At 42.2% G+C, this 13,765-nt stretch overlaps 1 protein-coding gene across 2 annotated transcripts in view; it reads left to right on the top strand.

The window, feature by feature from the left end:
* Positions 1-13,765, top strand: part of VGLL4 (vestigial like family member 4) — a 178,012-nt gene that overhangs the window by 155,886 nt on the left and 8,361 nt on the right. The window lies entirely within an intron of this gene.

The raw sequence follows: 13,765 nt of genomic DNA, 5'->3' as shown, positions 1-13,765 counted from the left end.
CTGTTTTTGTTTCTGAGCAGTCTTTAACAGGACAGAATTCATATTACTTTAATAATCATATTAATATCTAAAACAGGTTCCACTTGAAATAGTTTCCTTAAATATTCCGACAGGAAATGAGTGTTAAATGTTAGCTCTTTGGTTTGGGGGGGGGGGGGTCATTCTTTGTGCGGCAAGTCATTCCTATTGCGTTGCCCTATAGCAGCAATGTAATCTAGTGAGATATTGGATTACAGAGAATGGCAGTGTGCCTTTGCAATCAAGTGCCCTTTGCACGATGTAGCTTGGACTATTTTTGTATTCCTTGGATTTAGATTTAAAAGTCTCCTTGGTGCGTTCAGCTTGCTTTTCCTGGCACAAGTCTTTTATTTGATGTAATGCGTACTTCATTACCTGGTGAAAAGAAGGCCGTTGTGAATTTGATACGAATATACAAAAAAAAATTTGTGCCACATAACTCACTAGATATTTAAAAAAATAAAACGCCGTGTGTGTGTGTGTGTGTGTGTGTGTGTGTGTGTGTGTGTGTGTATATATAGAGCCGATAGTTTGTGCCACTGTTTATAAAATGGAAGCACAGTTCTAATGGGAATCAGTGGGCCCTGCTCTTCGGAGCTTACAGCCGCTAAAAAATAATATATATTTTAGTTGTAGTACTGTACAATTTTATTATCTATCTTTTTTTTTTTTTTTTTTTTTTTTATTCTTCCCATAGAAAAGCAATGCCTTGATGCGTTTTTTTTTTTTTTTCTTTTTTCCCCTCAATGGGTTTTTAATTGATTGTACTGTCGGGTATATGGAAATCTTTTGTTGACGTGCATGGCTTCTTTTTTCCTTTTTTATGTTTAGACACAAGAGCAACACTAATGAAATGTTGTAGCTTTAAATAGAGGTCTGAGGCCTGACCTGCAGTTGTGTGGTTTTCTTGTTTGTCAGACTGGAGCCATTTTCTCATTTTCACAGTTCAGCTGAAAACAAAGGGCCCCTTATCCTTTCCAAACGCTCTGCTCTTAGGGCTGACATCAGCCTTTTCCCAGCAGGCAGTCTTTCAAAATTAAGAGTCCTTCTGCAGATCAGGGAATGGGTCAGGCAGCCTCTCCTCCTGGCAGCAGGGACCACTGAGGGCAGCGAGGATACCAAACCCGCAATCGCACAAGCTGCTCTCAACTCATTTGCAACACACGCAAGGGAGGCCGCTGTACAGGGTAAGAATTGTCAGGATAGGAATATGGGAGCTCTCATGGCTGATGTCTTTGAAAGTGTAAGCTCTAGGTTTCCCCTACTTTATCCTTTTATTGGTCACTTACCAGATCTGCATCCAGCACCTGCTATGGACTTACTTGATCCAGGCCCATAGGGCTAGGACTACACTGGTGATTTAAATCTGTGCTGGGAAATTTTAATGTAGCACTATGGCCTCCCATTAAAAATGTATGTATTGCAACAATTCTTTATAAATGCACATAAATTTTCTTAGTCTCCCTACAAAACCCCCACAAATACCTAGTAATCCAGCCAGTGAAGTCAGCCTAATGTGGCTTTCTGTGATGGTGTGACGACAATGCTATGTTGCTCCTGAATTTGGAGCAGAGTGGCCACCCTTGTGTAGGCTGTGCTTGCTTACACTACAGTGGAGTGAGAGATTGTGGCAGGGGCGCGACTATCAGAATGTTTCAAATTTACAAGCCTGGAGCTTGTCAGTCGGTACCTGGCCACACAGTCCTGCCCACAGCTTTCTGAATTGACAGCACAGCCTTTGCTGAAACCCTCCCACTGTGAGCTGCAGTGTCTTGGAGGTGTAGCATGCATGGTAAAAATGAGTCAGGGCAAGTAAAGAGGTTTTTTGTTTAATTTGAGCCTTGTGCATCCCATAGTAACTGAATATGGAGATTTAGACAGTCATACAGGGCCTTTGTATTTTAACTACTTGTCCACCATCTCATTGGCAGCACATTGATTTTAGTGTGTTGCTAAAGGGATACTTTCAATAAGCAGTTAACGTGGTACTGTAATATTCTAAACTGAGCAGGCAGGCTTGTTGAGACATAAACCTTACCACCTTGCTCACAATCTGTTTTAGAATGTGCGCTAAACTACACATTCCTAGCTCTACATAAATTCTCGTCATGTCTTCGTGCTGGACTGAATTGACTCTCCTGCCCATGTGACGGAGTTGCATCATTCTAGACCAGCCATTCAAGATGTCCGAAAATGTCGACAGTGTCAAGGGAGCATGTAGGTGTAGCGGCGACACTCGCTAACTTTACTTCTATTTTTAAAGTGGATGTAAACCCGATTCATGAAATTTGAGCTTGGCACATATATCTGCAGTGTAACTCTAGATTTCCTCCTGAAATTGTGAAGGAAGAATGAGGAGAACGACAATTAAGCATGCACAATCAAAAGCAAACCAGCAGTGTCATGCGAGTAAGGCCACATGCTCACTGGGCATCAAACACCACTTTAAGGGTAGTCAACACTTGTTTTTTCTGCTTCAAAATTCCCCCCTTCCCCCCCTTCCCTGTTGGCCTATGTGTTCTTCCTCACATAGGCATTTACAGGCGTTTAGAGCCACTCCCCCATAACGCGTGTGTTTAGTAGAGGAGCATTTCGGCAGGAAAAAATGCCTGACGTGAGGTAAAAATCACAAAGCTGGCTTTACTACCACTTTAACAGTAAACTGTACAACACCGTATCATACTACCCATCAATCAGAAAAGGAGCATTATAACCCTTGTCAGCTTTTTTAAAAAAATCTTTTTTTTTTTCTTTGGGGGGGGGGGGGGGGGGATTTGGGACAATCGGTGGCGGCAAAGTGCACCTTCGCCTGTGTAGGCAAAAATCCTTGCACCAGCTCTGTGTGTCACATGCTGCACGAGCTTTGGTCTGAAATGCTCAGTGGTGCTGTAACATAGTCCCGCCTCCTAGATGGTTCCTGTGAGATAGACAGAACACTGATCCAATGCAGTGAAATTTAATCAGTGTGATGTGCATCATAGGAGCCACTACCTGGTCTAGGAGGCGGGACTTTGTAAGTGGCTGCCCGGGAGATTCAAATCCAAGCTCCGTGACAGCAGGAGATTGTTGCCGGCGCCGCTGTGTGTGATCCAGGGACCCTGGTAGGTTGCATGTGCTGAGCACTGGTAGGCTGCAGTCTCTGACCAGCTCTTGTATCATGTCTGCAGTATGTCTGGGAGCTCTTTCTAACAGAAACCCTCTGTGTCCATCAGAGAGGCCCCTCCAGGTCCCATTAGAGTACTGTGCTTCTTTCTGTATTTTATCGTTAAAAGATCATGGGAGGATCCCAGGGTAATGAAGATTCCTTAGGGGAGCATCTGTGTTTTGGTCTATGCCATAGAAACATATGAAACATAAGGGGAGGAGTTAGTAAGATGACCACGCCCATGTGGGGGTGCCAGAAATATTTTTGCCCCGAGGCGTCTATGACCCTAGGATCGGCCCTGCTCATGGGTTAATCAGGAGGACGTTGGGTGCTCGATGTCCTTGTTTGCCCCTCTCCTCAGCACTGGGGTCATGTTGGCTGATGGAAAGAAACTAAAGGAGAAGAGAAATGCTGAAATACTAGTCGGTACTAGTGTACAAAGGTGTATTTGCTTTGTAGGAATAAGTCACCTCTAGAGTTGGGTGTCCTACATGTGTAGATGCTGCGGTTTATAACAAATTAAACTAATATTTTTTCCTTTTTGGAATGTGGAAAAACGAGGATGTGCAGAATTTCAAAGGGTGACTTGACTAAAAAAAAGTTTGCGAAACCCTGCTCTAAACCTTCTCCACTATATCCAGAAATAGGTTTAGGCTGGAGTTGGACTTTAAAAAGCTCAGTGTGTGTTGTAAAAACGCTCACTCAAGGTGAGCAAAGACTTTGGAAAGGATAAATATAGAAAGTAGTTGCTTGCTTGGAAAGGTTTACTCCAGTCCAACATCTGGCTTTATGGGCCTTGTGGGATTGTCAAATATGTCACCTGATGAATTGGAGAGACACTGGAGAATATGGATAACTCCTCCAGGAAGTCAGGTGTTCATCTCTGCTTCCAGCCATTGGATTTATGGTTTGTATGAAAGCCAGGACTGTGAGTATTACAAGTTTAACTCCTCGCATTCCTCAGTCGACAGCCAGTAGGCTCATTTAAGTGTATAAATGGGTTTGAAATTCGCTTCAAACTTCAACTGGCATTAAAGAATGTTGCCACGTTGGTCCCTGCTTTGTTCGGGAGGTAATTTTTTAAACTGCATATTTTCATTTTCATTTCTTGTATCCTTAGCAGACAATGTCGTAAAGAAATCTTTACTTTCAGTAGTTTACCCACTATCCATAGTTTGCGCTCTGGTGTTGGAGTTTTGTATTGAAGTAGTAATTGCCCATAGAAGTATGTAACTAGACTAATTGCAGCGAGAAGAGTAACTTCTCTGCAGCATTTCCAGCAAAGGACACACAAGTGGTACATGCAAAGTTAATTATGTTTACTACAATAGGTTTACACCCTTCAGAGCTACCATTGGCTATGTAATGTAGGGCCTGCCTGATGGGATACAGTTGGACTGTCTAGGTCCTGACATTATATAATTATGGCAAACTTTTAGATTTTATATCTTCACTATTAGAGCTTTACAGTTGTATTTTTTCCAAGCACTGAAAGTAAAAACTTTAAACTGATGTGAATACAAATTTTCAATCGCAGAGCTGCTCATATGTCAAAATATAACCGGATGATTTTCTGTCCATTTCTGAAACTTGAGAGCACTGGTTGGAAGCGGAGGAATTGACACTATACTGCTGAGTGTGGAGGAATATGTGCTTTACTCCATGTGACAGCACTGGGCATAGCGGCATGGTATAGATTCCTGGAGAGGGGGAATCGCCCGCATAGGCAAAGCACAAGTAGACTTAAAGATAGCTGGAGGGAAGTGGAAGCCATAATGTGATTTTGCTTTCTAACATTTTCTGTGAGAGTACTTCTCCCCATTGTGCATGTAGACGGCTATAAAAACCTGACATGGTTCTAACCGCTCACCACTCTGTCCAACACTAGAGTTTTTTTTTTTTTGTCTGGAATGCAACTTTAAAAAGATAATGTGGATCTGAATGTATTTCAGATGCGCATGTAGAGGTTTGGCTTCTAATGTGACTGAAAGCTGCTATTGGCCAAAAAACTATAACAGAATTGCATCCTGTTACATAGTGGTTGTCTGAAGACACCAGTCTACCTTGCGCAATGTGTGTATTACTTCCCATATCCCTGTAGATTGTGTTCAATAATATGTCCATCTAAAACAAACATTTTTTAAATTGGTGGCATGACCTGCTGAAACCACCGATTTTGTGTTCCACATCATTACAGCTCTAACAGTGAAAAACCTCTTGCGCAGTTTAAGGTTGAACTACTTCTAATCAAACTTCAAGTGGCCATGTGTCTGAGTGTTATACACAAGTTAACTATGTAAGATGCAGCACAAAATGGGTTCATATGGAAGGCAGTGTATAGGTGGTGATTATGTGGAATATGTTGTAACCCTTAGCAAGCCAATCAGGTGTTGGTTTACTGTAGTCAGATCAGTAAAATGTGAATTTCTGGTGGGTGTTCGTGGTTTGCTGGATCTCTATTTTGTGGCTCAGCCTACAAATGGTGCATTGTTAGCTTGTTCTCCTCAAACACTGATTGTCTGAAATCCTGTATAAATGATGTGACAAATCCTTCTGGACGGGTCTGCGTGAAAATTGGCTAGCATTAATAAAACATGTGAAAGGAACTGGAATTTGATCTTTCACAGAAACTAAGGGGAAATATGGAAAGAGCTGACAAGAACGGGAAGAGCTGTGTGAGAGCCACCATACCCTTGTACACGAGAAATGGATGTTCAGGTCAATGCGTCAGATTACTGATGGAGCCTCCCCCTGTTCTTAAAGATTGAAACCCCTCGCTGTGATTGGGCTCCATGCACACTAGGAGCAGAAAAAGTCAGTGTTTTAGCTGGAAAAACATGGTGGAAAAAAATGCAAATTGAGAGCATATTGTACAAAGTTTAGGTGAGTTTATGAGCGTTTGAGTTTACAGGTGTTTTTGCAGTTAACACTCCCCTCTGCAAAAGCAAAAAAAAAAATGTTGACGTTCACCAGAGATAACAGGAGTTTAGGAGCGTTTTGAAGTTTTTACAGCTCCTAAACTTCTCCAGAAATGCAATCAAGGTTTTTTTTTTTTTTTGGCCAGTGTACATGAAACCTTAGAGGTGTATCACATGATTTCAATGGGAACTTTTTTATTAGCTACTTTACTCCCCTTCACGTTTTCGTTGCTTCTAGACCTTTAAACACAGGTGTAGGCCCCTTTTTGGGCAGCACAGTATAGGTTCCTTGGGAGGAGAAATTGCCTGCATGGGCAAAGCACATTAACACGTTGTTTTTAAGATATCTGAATTGTGATTTCCTTCTAAGGCATTGTGACATTGTAAGGCAATCTAACAAGGGTTGATGTCACTACTGTGCTGCTTACTGTTCTCTGTATGGACTTGCTGGAGCGGAATCTGTACCCGAGGACCTGCTCTGCAAGAATCTCCCTGTTTTTGCTTCATTCCCTATTTAGATTGTTTTCCTCTGCCATTTCTGTTGATTTTACCAGTCATCAGATCCCCAGTTTGGTAGTCCCCTCTGTGTGTGGGTGGTGGTCTTGGTAGCAACAAGGCTTTGATTTCTCATTTCAGACCGTGCAGAATGATTTAGTGGTAAAAATGAGCACTGGATGCCTTTTGCGGCTTCATTCCCGTAACGTGCATGTAATGAAGTATATACTACTACCTGCCGAATGCTCCTTTCTCCAGTGAATCCTAGTTCTTTTCAGTGTTAAACTTTTGGTACTGCATAGGCCGACTGCCTTGGGTCTAACATTGCAGTGCATCGAATGCATGTCCATTCCTTTCTTGCCCTTCCTTTATTCACAACACCCTTTGCATTGTTTTCACAGCATGCATGGGGAGAGGCAGATAAAGGACTGTATCCCCTCCCCACTCAAAGAACACGTTACATTCTGTGAAAAGGAGTGTTGTGAATGGAAGAGAGGACAGAACAGACAGGGGCAGGCAGCCTTCGAGACTTTCAGTCCACCCACACAGCACCAGAGGACCCGGCATCACTGAAGGGAAAATTTCTACAGAAAAGCTGTCCATACGCTGATCGAAATTCAGATGGTTCAGCAGGAACCGGGCGAATTTTGATCAGTGTATGGCTGTCCCTGCTTGGCAGAAGTTGATATGAAGGGACATGCTGAGAATTTTTCTTGATCAGTGGTTGCAGTCACTGATCATTGTATTCTGACAAGAGCCACTGTAAGGAATACAATGTCCCATCAGGAAGGATTTGTCCATCCACCTAATTTGAGTTGAAGGAATCTTCCCACTGGCTGTATGTAAAAGAGAACTAACTGTGTATGGTCTATTTTAGAAGCAGTCAGTAGGACTTGGGATTTACCCACCATCAGAATACACAGATCAGTGCTGCAGTCTATAACCTGCAGCGCTGATCAAGCAGTTGTAGATCAACTTCTGTTCAACCAGTGGTTATACATAGATCAAAATTTGACCAGTTCAGCAGGGAATTTCGATCAATATATAAAGGTACAGTACTTGCAGGCATCATTTTGGAAAAAAAAATCCTAGTTTAAATACAGTGATGTATGTAGCAGGCTTACTGGCATTATAATGCTACCCTCAGTCAAGTATGTTACGTTTCTTCAGGCTCTGTGTATTCTGCTGTATACTAAGCTCTTAAAAATACTGTAGTATCTTATTTATTTTTTTAATTTATCTAAGTTGTAGTTATGTAAAACTTGGGGGGGGGGCGGTGTGAAGTGATTATCTGTAGAGTTGGAGGAAGAGGTGGGCTCTATATTTCAGGCTTTAATGAAAGAGCCCTATAAAGAACCGTTTTCATTTAGCAGATTTCCCAGATGTTTCCTGAACTTTGTCAGATGTTACATTTACTAGAAAGTTTAACTCCTGGGAAGACGGTTGTTGTGGAGATTGTTGCTACAGACATTCTTTCCGGGGAAGGTTTTGGAACAAATTCTGCTACGCTTGGAGCCTTCAATAAATTGGCCTTTGCACGCACTAACAGCTCTGAAAAGGAGTGAGGCTGCAGAAAAGGGAGAGCTGACCATGGCCCATTTTCATTGATGTGCCAAAGAAAACGGGCACAGCTCCTCGCAGCTCAGCACTCTCCCCTGTAAAAATCCTGCTGCTCGTCAGTCCTGCATTGAGAACCCTGAACGCAGATACTTTAATAAACCAGTAAGGGAAAAGAATTCTACCTTTGCAGAAGTAGGATGTAAGACATTGGCCTCTGCTGTATAGGATTATTTTAGGTCCCACTAATTTCACTATTGTATGTTCTTAGCCTAATTGCATTTTTTTTTTTTTTTATGATCAGAGGTTTCAGTTCTAAGTGCTGCTTCCATTTACTTTACTGTCCTCCACATACCTTTTTACAGAACCATTTGGGTTTCATCCAGAAGGTCATCAAGACCCTCCAGTGTGCTGTAAATACATGTTCACAAATTTTACTCTTGTAAAATGTATCTTATAGATTTGCCCACAAAGTTGGATACAATCACATTTTACTGACATATAATCTGCCTAGTTAGCACCCATTCACACCGACTTGTCATGCAATTTGACAGTTAAAAATCACATGACAAGTCTAACCCTATTTGAGTCTACAGAACCATTCAAATTTGTGCGACTTCGACTTGCACAGGTTTTTAAAAGGGTTCCTGCACTATTTTTGGTGATTTCATGTGCAACTTGCATTGACATCTGTGTCATCCTTGACTACTTCAACTCCCTCCTCACTGGCCTACCTTTACACAGGCTAATCCCCCATCCCCTTCAGTCTATTATGAATTCTGCTGCTAGACTAATACACCTTACTAATCGATCTGTGACTGCTGCCCCTCTCTGCAAGTCCCTTTTTAATGGCTTCCCCTACCGCACCGTATAAAATTCATAATACTAACCACAACATACAAGGCAGTCCACAACTTCGTCCGCAGCTACATCACCAACCTCATCTGCAGATATTGCCCAAATTGTCCTCTCCCCTCCTCCCAAGACCTCCTCTCTAACCCCCTTGTTACCTCCTCTCATGCTCGCCTCCAGGACTTATCCAGAGCCTCTCCCATCCTCTGGAACTCCCTGCCCCAGTATGTCCAGTCAGCTCCTACCCTGTCTGCCGTTAGGCAATCCTTAAACTCACTCATTCGGGGAAGCCAACCCCACCTGCACCTTAGAACTGTACATGAGTCACCTCCATCAGATCTTTTCCTGCAGCTATTACCTTTTGTACCACCTCCCCCTCCCTTTTAGATTGTAAGCTCCGTGAGCAGTGCCCTCCTAGTCCTTCTATATTAAACTGTATTGTCCCCCTTTTGTACGGTGCAATTTCAAAGCCTCATTCCATGTAAACAGGGGCTCAGTGACAAAAATTGAGTCCAAAGCATTGCTGGCTTTTAAGGCAAGGCAAAGACCGGACAGATGAGCTTTTACACTTTTTAGGTGGATAAATGTATGTGTGTATGTATATTTAAGTATGTATCTATCAATCTATGATTTTTTTTTTTTTTTTTTGAAAGTCACTTAACCAAAAGTTGTAAGTATGAATGGAGTATCACATACTTCAATAAAGATTTCTGTACCATAATTCCCAACTACTGTTCAACTCTCCCTGTTGCCTTCTCTGTGATATAAAATACAGCCAAGGAGAGTATGACCTCTTCATAATGGCCCCAGCACATATTCAGACCCTGAAAGTGTAATCTGACTAATGAGCTCATTGAAACAAATGAGAGATTGTCAAATTATGTAATGCTGCAGCATCTACCATTATTTGTGGGGGAACTATTTTTGGGTAACGATTACCTCGGTGTCAGCGCTGACATGCAAAACGTGTATGGCCTCTAAAGCAGACAGGCATTAAAAAAAAAAAAAATTCTCTTGGTTGCCATCTTTCTAGTAGAAGTGATTTCACATATACATTTAGAAGGTGCCACCCCAACCCTCTTTATAATTGGAGTCAAACATGGAAAAAATAGGATTTCAATTTTCTGAACTCTACTTTTTTTTTTTTTATCAACCCCTCCCGCCCCCCTCCCATGTACACGTGTACACACACACACACACACACACACACACACACACACACACACACACACACACACACACACACACACACACACACACACGTCAGGTGCACCCACACACAAAAACAAAGATTGCACCATCCAGATTGCCTAACATTGTGCATGCCAGAGTGAGAGCAATAATCTAGGCCATCATTCACTGTTAACTCTATATTGGTGAGCTATAATGTCTTTCAAAGCCTTGCCTATTGACCATTTTAGGTAGTGTAGTTTCCGCTGACCTGCACAATTTTGAGTCTTCATATTTGGGATCGATTTGTTGATGGAATTATCATGTAACATTTTGCAATTGTCATTTTGGAGCAAACAGAAGAAAAATCAAATCTATATTTTGGTGTGATCACCCTTTGGCTTCAAACCATCAACAATTCTAGGTACACTTACGCACCATTTTTGAAGGAACTCATTAGGTAGGTTTTTTCCAAACCTCTTGGAGAACTAACCACAGATCCTCTGTGGCTATAGACTGCCTCAAATCATTCTGTATCACATAATCCCAGACAGACTTGATGAGATCAGGGCTTTGTGGGGGCTAAACCATCACTTCCAGGACTCCTATTTATTTACGCATATGATAGCTCTTAATGACATTGGCTGGATGGGGGTTGGGGGTCATTGTCCTGCTGCAGAATAAATTTGGGGCCAATCGCACGCCTTTCTGATGGTATGGCATGATCGATAAATATCTGCCTGTATTTCAAAGCATTAAGGACACCATTGATTGGGCAACGTTGAGGACTGTAGATGCAGTGGTCAGCCAAGGATACCTAATGCAGCATATGAAAGGCACATCATGCTTTCTTCCATTTGACATCAGATGATGTCCAGCAGTGCCATCAGCACAGAACTGGCAGAAACCTGTGGGGCCAAGGTACAGCCATCTACTGTCTGGAGAAGTCTGGCCAGAAGTTGTCGTCTTAGAAGAATTGCAGCCAAAATGCCATACTGCCAACATGGAACAAGGCTAAGCGGCTCAACTATGCACGGAAACCTAGGATTTGGGGTGCAGAAAAATGGCAGCAGGTGCTCTGGACTGATGCGTCAAAAAGTTAAATATTGGCCTGTACAAGGAGGCAGTTTGTTCACGAATGACTGGAGATCAGTACAATGGTCAGGATCAATGGTGTCCTCAGTGTTGAGAAATACAGGCAGATATTTATCCATCATGCCATACCATCAGGGAGGCATGTGTTTGGCCCCAAATTTATTGTGCAACAGGACAACGACCCCAAACATATACAGCCAATGTGATTAAGAACAATCATCAGTGTAAATAAAAACAAGGAGTCCTGGAAGTGATGGTTTGGTCCCCACAGAGCCCTGATCTCATAGAGTCTGCCTGGGATGGTATGAAGAGACAGAAGGATTTGAGGCAGCCTACATCCACAGAAAATCTGAGGTTGGTTCTCTTAAGATGTTTAGAACAACCTACCTGCTGAGTTCCTTCAGAAATTGTGTGCAAGTGTACCTAGAAGAATTGATCCTGCTTTGAAGCCAAAGGGTGGTGATTTGGGTTTCTCTTCTGGGTTTCACACCTGCCTAAAACTTTTGCACAGTACTGTATGTTGCAATTTGTGTGCAGGTTTATGGGAAATTGACTTGCACTATTTAGAATTCTATGTAGTCAATGACCACAAATTGTGGAAATGAGTTGACATGAGATTTGTCCATGACAGTCGAGATTTGCAGTCTGCTAAAATTTGTGGATAAAATCTCCTGCCTTCGTCACAATCTGACAGTTTCTTGGCCTCGGTTGGAACTTGAACTAATTTGACGGGTTTTTTTCCAAACACATGAAGATAATACAGTAAAGTTAGTATTGGAGTACCTCACTATTTGCCTGGACTTGGCGTTCTCTTTGCGCTCGTCTGTCTCCTTCATGTTTGATCTTGTCATATAATGCAGTATCAGAGAGGACTTTTAATTTGACATGGGGCCTGCCAGCCAGCCCGTTATGTGCAGAGCGGAGAGCCTGCCAAGTTTGTGAGGCCCACGGCTCTCTGGTGGGAGGATGCTGAGTTGTCTTCGTGCTCTTTGGCAATGATTAAAGTGAGGTTAGTATTAAAAGAAAAACTCTTTCATTTCACCCCTTATCCTATACTCTTCTCTTTATCCCAGATGGCAGTTTCATATTCTCATCTGCAGTTCATTTACAGCGTGAGACAGCAGGCAGGGTACAGGCTGTGCCGCGGAGGAGAGGGCCTTAAAGTGGAAGGGCCAGCCTTGTGTCCTCGTTTCAGTAATGTAGTTGATAGTGTCAAGTATGGGAATAAAGAGACCTGATCATCTGTAGTCGGGTCAAACGAGTATTACCTATTATAGAACAACAGTCATGTACCGTAGGGCTTTAGAGTCAATGGAAGAGGACATTGTCTCCAGCAACCAGTAAGATGGTAAAGGTGAGGCCGTGAATAGGTTTGCTATTGTAACACCAATACTGTCTTTCACCATGGATTCTATCAGACATTTGCCTCATTGCTGTGTGAGAGTCATTGGCACGTGGTGACGGCAATCTAGATTTATGGTTTATTATGTGCACTTCCCTCATCTATTGAAACTTTGTGTGTGCAATCCTGAGATAGGAAGCAATTATCATTACACTCTTAATTTACTATTATACACAATGACCCCTTGCTGGGCCTTTCACCAGCCATTGGCATAGCAGCAGCTAGACACAGTGGGCGACTTTGGAAATGCAAGAGACTTTTATCAAATGAATTTGCTTTCACTGCTCATGTTAAACCTGTCATTAACTTTTATGAACTTGTATATAAAGACATTCAAGAAACTTTTTTGGAAACAAAAAATGGCAAATAAAAAAATCTAGCATATACAATTGCGACACAAGTCATATTGTAATTGAATGTTACTAAAAATTACCTTTCCTTTTCAATCTGCAGCTCTGGAATTTTCTGTAAAATGAAATATGGCTACCTGGAGGTGTTCTGTATACAGAATGTATACAGAACGCCCCCCAGAAATTATTTTCTGCTTGTGTGATTGGCTCGCCAATTTTTCACAAAATTCAGCACTAAGATACAAATCAGATTTCAGTCATCCCCTGCAACAAAGATGTCATCTTTGGTAAGCTACTCCCAGCAGGAAATCACGTTTTCCTCATTAGAGCCTTGCAGGTGCAGCAGCTGATAATTATGAAACCATTCCCCTTAGATTCACTTTCCCACATGGACAGACAAACACACATATGTGAACCCGGCCTGTGTATCTGCGGTTTGTAGTCCGGGGTCTGGTGCGTTTCTATTCACCAGTTCAGGTGCGATTTTTGCCTGAATTTGCATTTGAGCCAGACCCAAAAAGGCACAGGACTTTTTGAAACCGCACCGTGGCCGCCCCAGATGTGTGAACTGGCTCCATTGGGAGCCAGTCACTTTTACATATCGTCATGCGAATTGGGTGTGGTTTAAAACTCATCCAATTCGCATATATGTGAAACCAGCCACAGGTATTTCATGGATTTCTTAAGAATAACAAAAGGTTGAAATCTGCAACAAAGTTTGTTAAAATCCTTGCAATGTACATTAAACACCCAGAGGGTAATG

The sequence above is a fragment of the Aquarana catesbeiana genome, linkage group LG07 (genome assembly GCF_042186555.1).
Source record: "Aquarana catesbeiana isolate 2022-GZ linkage group LG07, ASM4218655v1, whole genome shotgun sequence".
NCBI classification, from domain to species: Eukaryota; Metazoa; Chordata; class Amphibia; order Anura; family Ranidae; genus Aquarana; species Aquarana catesbeiana.
Note: the sequence above shows the minus strand (reverse complement) of the source record. Positions and strands in the feature narration are given on the sequence as shown.